Below are 6,000 nucleotides of genomic sequence, written 5' to 3' on the forward strand. Positions count from 1 at the left end.
TCTGGGATAACAATAAACACATCAACATTCAAATTATAGGGGTCCCAGAAGCAGAAGAGAAAAAGAAAGGGACTGTGAAAATATTTGAAGAGATTGTAGCTGAAAACTTCCCTAATATGGGAAAGGAAATAGTTAATCAAGTCCAGGAAGCACAGAGAGTCCCATACAGGATAAATCCAAGGAGAAACAGGCCAAGACACATATTAATCAAACTATCAAAAATTAAATACAAAGAACAAATATTAAAAGCAGCAAGGGAAAAACAAGTAAAACATACGGGAATCCCCATAAGGTTAACAGCTGATCTTTCAGCAGAAACTCTGCAAGTCAGAAGGGAGTGGCAGGACATATTTAAAGTGATGAAAGAGAAAAACCTACAACCAAGATTACTCTACCAGGCAAAGATCTCATTCAGATTTGACGGAGAAATTAAAAGCTTTATAGACAAGCAGAAGGAAAGACAATTCAGCACCACCAAACCAGCTTTACAACAAATGCTAAAGGAACTTCTTTATGCAGGAAACACAAGAAAAGAGAAAGACCTACAATAATAAACCCCAAACAATTAAGAAAACAGTAATAGGAACATACATATCAATAATTACCTTAAATGTAAATGGATTAAATGCTCCAACCAAAAGACATAGACTGGCTGAACAGATACAAAAACAAGACCCGTATATATGCTGTCTACAAGAGACCCACTTCAGACCTAGGGACACATACGACTGAGAGTGAGGGGATGGAAAATGATATTCCATTTAATGTCCAAAATTTACAAGCATCTCATGCAGCTCAATATCAAAAGAGCAAACAATGCAATCCAAAAATAGCAGAAGACCTAAATAGATATTTCTCCAAAGAAGATACACAGATTGCCAACAAACACATGAAACGATGCTCAACATCACTAATCGTTAGAGTAATGCAAATCAAAACTACAATGAAGTATCACCTCACACTGATCAGAATACCCATCATCAAAAAATCTACAAACAGGGCTTCCCTGGTGGTGCAGTGGTTGAGAGTCCACCTGCCGATGCAGGGGACATGGGTTCGTGGCCCGATCTGGGAAGATCCCACAAGCCGCTGGGGCCGTGAGCCATGGCCGCTGAGCCTGCACGTCCGGAGCCTGTGCTCCACAAAAGGAGAGGCCACAACAGTGAGAGGCCTGTGTACCGCAAAAAAAAAAAAAAGAAAATCTACAAACAATAAATGCTGGAGAGGGTGTGGAGAAAAGGGAACCCTCATGCACTGTTGGTGGGAATGTAAATTGATACAGCCACTATGGAGAACAGTATGGAGGTTCCTTAAAAAACTACAAATAGAGGCTTTCCTCATGGCACAGTGGTTGAGAGTCTGCCTGCCAATGCAGGGGACATGGGTTCGTGCCCCGGTCCAGGAAGATCCCACATGCCATGGAGCGGCTGGGTCTGTGAGCCATGGCCGCTGAGCCTGCGCGTGCGGAGCCTGTGCTGCGCAATGGGAGAGGCTACAACAGTGAGAGACCCGCGTACCACAAAAAAAAAACAAAAACAAAAAAACAACTACAAATAGAACAACCATATGACCCAGCAATCCCACTACTGGGCATATACCCTGACAAAACCATAATTCAAAAAGTGTCATGTACCATGATGTTAATTGCAGCTCTATTTACAATAGCCAGGACGTTGAAGAAACCTAAATGTCCACTGACAGATGAACAGATAAAGAAGATGTGGCCCATATATACAATGGAATACTACTCAGCCATAAAAAGAAACAAAACTGAGTTATTTGTAGTGAGGTGGATGGACGTAGAGTCTGACATACAGAAGTAATTCAGAATGAGAAAAACAAATACCATATGCTAACACATATATATGGAATCTTAAAAACAAAAAAAAGGTTCTGAAGAACCTAGGGGCAGGACAGGAATAAAGATACAGACATAGAGAATGGACTTGGGGACATAGGGAGGGGAAAGGCTAAGCTGGGATGAAGTGAGAGAGTAGCAAAGACATATATACACTGCCAAATGTAAAATAGATAGCTAATGGGAAGCAGCCACATACCACAGAGAGGTCAGCTCGGTGCTTTGTGACCACCTAGAGGGGTGGCATAGGGAAAGTGGGAGGGAGATGCAAGAGGGAGGAGATATGGGGATATACTTTAATGTATAGATTCACTGTGTTATAAAGCAGAAACTAACACACCATTGTAAGGCAATTATACTCCAATAAAGATGTTAAAAGAATTGTTAAAAATAAAATACAATAGGCATAATCTACACAAAAGAAGAAATCTACAAACAAGAAGTGCTGGAGAGGGTGTGGAGAAATGGAGACCCTCTTGCACTGTTGGTAGAAGTGTAAATTGATACAGCCCTTATGGAAAACAGTATGGAGTTTCCCTAAAAAACTAAAAATAGAAGTACCATATGACCCAGCAATCCCACTACTGGGCATATACCCAGAGAAAACCATAGTTCAAAAAGACACATGCACCCCAATGTTTATTGCAGCACTATTTACAATAGACAGAACATGGAAGCAACCTAAATGTCCATCAACAGAGGAATGGATAAAGAAGATGTGGTACATATATACAATGGTATATTACTCAGTCATATAAAGGAATGAAATTGGGTCATTTGTAGAGACATGGATGGACCTAGGGACTGTCATAGAGTGAAGTATGTCAGAAACAGAGAAACAAATATATATTAACATGCATATGTGGAATCTAGAAAATGGTATAGATGATCTTATTTGCAAAGCAGAAATAGAGACACAGACGTACAGCATGAATATAGGGATACCAAGGGGGAAAGGGGGTGAGGGTGGGAGAAATTGGGAGATTTGGATTTACATATATACACTATTGATACTATTTGTAAAATATATAACAAATGAGAACCTACTATAAACTCAGAGAACTCTACTCAGTGCTCTGTGGTGAACTAAATGGGAAGGGAATCTAAAAAAGAGTATATATATATATAACTGATTCACTTTAGTGTACAGCAGAAACTAAAATAACATTGTAAAGCAACTATACTCAAAAAAAATTTAATAAAAAAAATAGAATCATACAATTTGTGGTATTTAATAGCTGACATCTTTCATTTAGCATCATGTTTTCCACATTAACCCACAATATACCATGAATTAGTACTTCATTCCTTTATATGGCTGAATAATGCTCCATTGTATAGATAGTCCACATTTTGTTTACCCATTCATCAGCTGATGAACATTTGGATGTTCCTACCTTTTGACTATTGTTGAATAGTGCTTCTTGGAGATCATTTTAGATGCACCCAAATCTATCTGTCAAGTGTTGAAGACAGTCGCAGTAACTCCACTCTTTTTCCAAGTGCCCTAGGCCTCACACCTTTGCACAGGCTGCCAGCTCCACTCCCACACTGGTGAATCAGTTTCAATTTCATCTTCTCCAAGTCCCTCTTCTTTTACTCTACATTAACAAGCTCTTCACCATGCAAGTCTCTACCTCATGCTCTTCCTTGTTTCCTTTTTTCATCACAATTTTTAAAAAATATCTTTATTGGAGTATAATTGCTTTACATTGTTGTGTTAGTTTCTGCTGTACAGAAAAGTGAGTCAGTTATACATATATATATTTATATATATACTCTTTTACATATCTGCTGTATAACAAAGTGAATCAGCTATATGTATACTTATATCCCCATAAACCCTCACTCTTGCATCTCCCTCCCACCCTCCCTATCCCACCCCTCTAATGGGTCACAAAGCACCGAGCTGATCTCCCTGTGCTATGCAGCTGCTTCCCACTAGCTATTTTACATTTGGTAATGTATACATGTCAATGCCACTCTCTCATTTCATCCCAGCTTAACCTTCCCCCTCTCCGTGTCCTTAATCCATTCTCTACATCTGAGTCTTTATTCCTTTCTGGCCCCTAGGTTATTCAGAACCATATTTTTTTAGATTCCACATATATGTGTTAGCATATGGTATTTGTTTTTCTGTTTCTGACTTACTTCACCGTGTATGACAGATTCTAGGTGCATCCACCTTACTACAAATAACTCAATTTTGTTTCTTTTTATGGCTGAGTAATACTCCGTTGTTATATGTGCCACATCTTCTCTACCTGTTCATGTCTCAATGGACACTTAGGTTGCTTCCATGCCCTGCTTACTGTAAATAGAGCTGCAGTGAACATTGTGGTACATGACTCTTTTCTTTCTTTTTTTTTTTTAATGGAAGAAAATATTTTATTCAAAATAAGCTGTTTTCCCTGGCACTTTTTCAGGAGAATCATTGATCTTCTTTATATAGTATACTTTTGTATGGGATACATAAATACATTCTTTTATCTTGTTTTTGAATTTTTGAATTTTATTTATTTTTTTATACAGCAGGTTCTTCTTAGTCATCCATTTCATACACATCAGTGTATACATGTCAATCCCAATCTCCCAATTCATCACACCCCCACCCCCACCCCCCGCCGCTTCCCCCCTTGGTGTCCATATGTTTGTTCTCTACATCTGTGTCTCAATTTCTGCTCTGAAAACCGGTTCCTCTGTAACAGTTTCCTAGGTTCCACATATATGCATTAATACACGATATTTGTTTTTCTCTTTCTGACTTACTTCACTCTGTATGACAGTCTCTAGATCCATCCATGTCTCTACAAATGACCCAATTTCGTTGCTTTTTATGGCTGAGTAATATTCCATTGTATATATTATCACATCATCTTTATCCAGTCGTCTGTCGATGGGCATTTAGGTTCCTTCCATGACCTGGCTATCGTAAATAGTGCTGCAATGAACATTAGGGTGCATGTGTCTTTTTGAATTATGGTTTTCTCTGGGTATATGCCCAGTAGTGGGATTGCTAGGTCATGTGGTAGTTCTATTTGTAGTTTTTTAAGGAACCTCCATACTGTTCTCCATAGTGGCTTATCAATTTACATTCCCACCAACAGTGCAAGAGGGTTCCCTTTTCTCCACACCCTCTCCAGCATTTGTTGTTTGTAGATTTTCTGATGATGCCCATTCTCACTGGTGTAAGGTGATACCTCATTGTAGTTTTGATTTGCATTTCTCTGATAATTAGTGATGCTGAGCAGCGATTCATATGCTTCATGGCCATCTGTATGTCTTCTTTGAAGAAATGTCTATTTAGGTCTTCTGCCCATTTTTGGATTGGGTTGTTTGTTTTTGGAATATTGAGCTGCATGAGCTGTTTATATATTTTGGAGATCAATCCTTTGCCCATTGATTCATTTGCAAATACTTTCTCCTATTCAGAGGGTCGTCTTTTCATTTGGTTTATGGTTTCCTTTGCTGTGCAAAAGCTTTGAAGTTTCATTAGGTCCCATTTGTTTACTTCTGTTTTTATTTCCATTGCTCTAGGAGGTGGATCAAAAAGATCTTGCAGTGATTAATGTCAAAGTGTGTTCTTCCTATGTTTTCCTCTAAGAGTTTGATAGTGTCTGGCCTTACATTTAGGTCTTTAATCCATTTTGAGTTTATTTTTGTGTATGGTGTTAGGGAGTGTTCTAATTTCATACTTTTACATGTACCTGTCCAGTCTTCCCAGCACCACTTATTGAAGAGGCTGTCTTTTCTCCACTGTATATTCCTGCCTCCTCTATCAAAGATAAGGTGACCATATGTACCTGGGTTTATCTCTGGGCTTTCTATCTTGTTCCATTGATCTATGTTTCTGTTTTTGTGCCAGTACCATATTGTCTTCATGACTGTAGCTTTGTTGTATAGTCTGAGGTCAGGGAGTCTGATTCCTCCACCTCCGTTTTTGTCCTGCAAGACTGCTTTGGATATACAGGGTCTTTTGTGTCTCCATACAAATTTTAAGATTTTTTGTTCTAGTTTTGTAAAAAATGCCATTGGTGTTTTGATAGAGATTGTACTGAATCTGTAGATTGCTTTGGGTAGTATAGTCATTTTCACAATGTTGATTCTTCCAATCCAAGAACATGTTATATCTCTCTATCTGG

This window comes from Grampus griseus, assembly GCF_964374135.1.
Source record: "Grampus griseus genome assembly, chromosome: 1".
Classification (NCBI taxonomy): domain Eukaryota; kingdom Metazoa; phylum Chordata; class Mammalia; order Artiodactyla; family Delphinidae; genus Grampus; species Grampus griseus.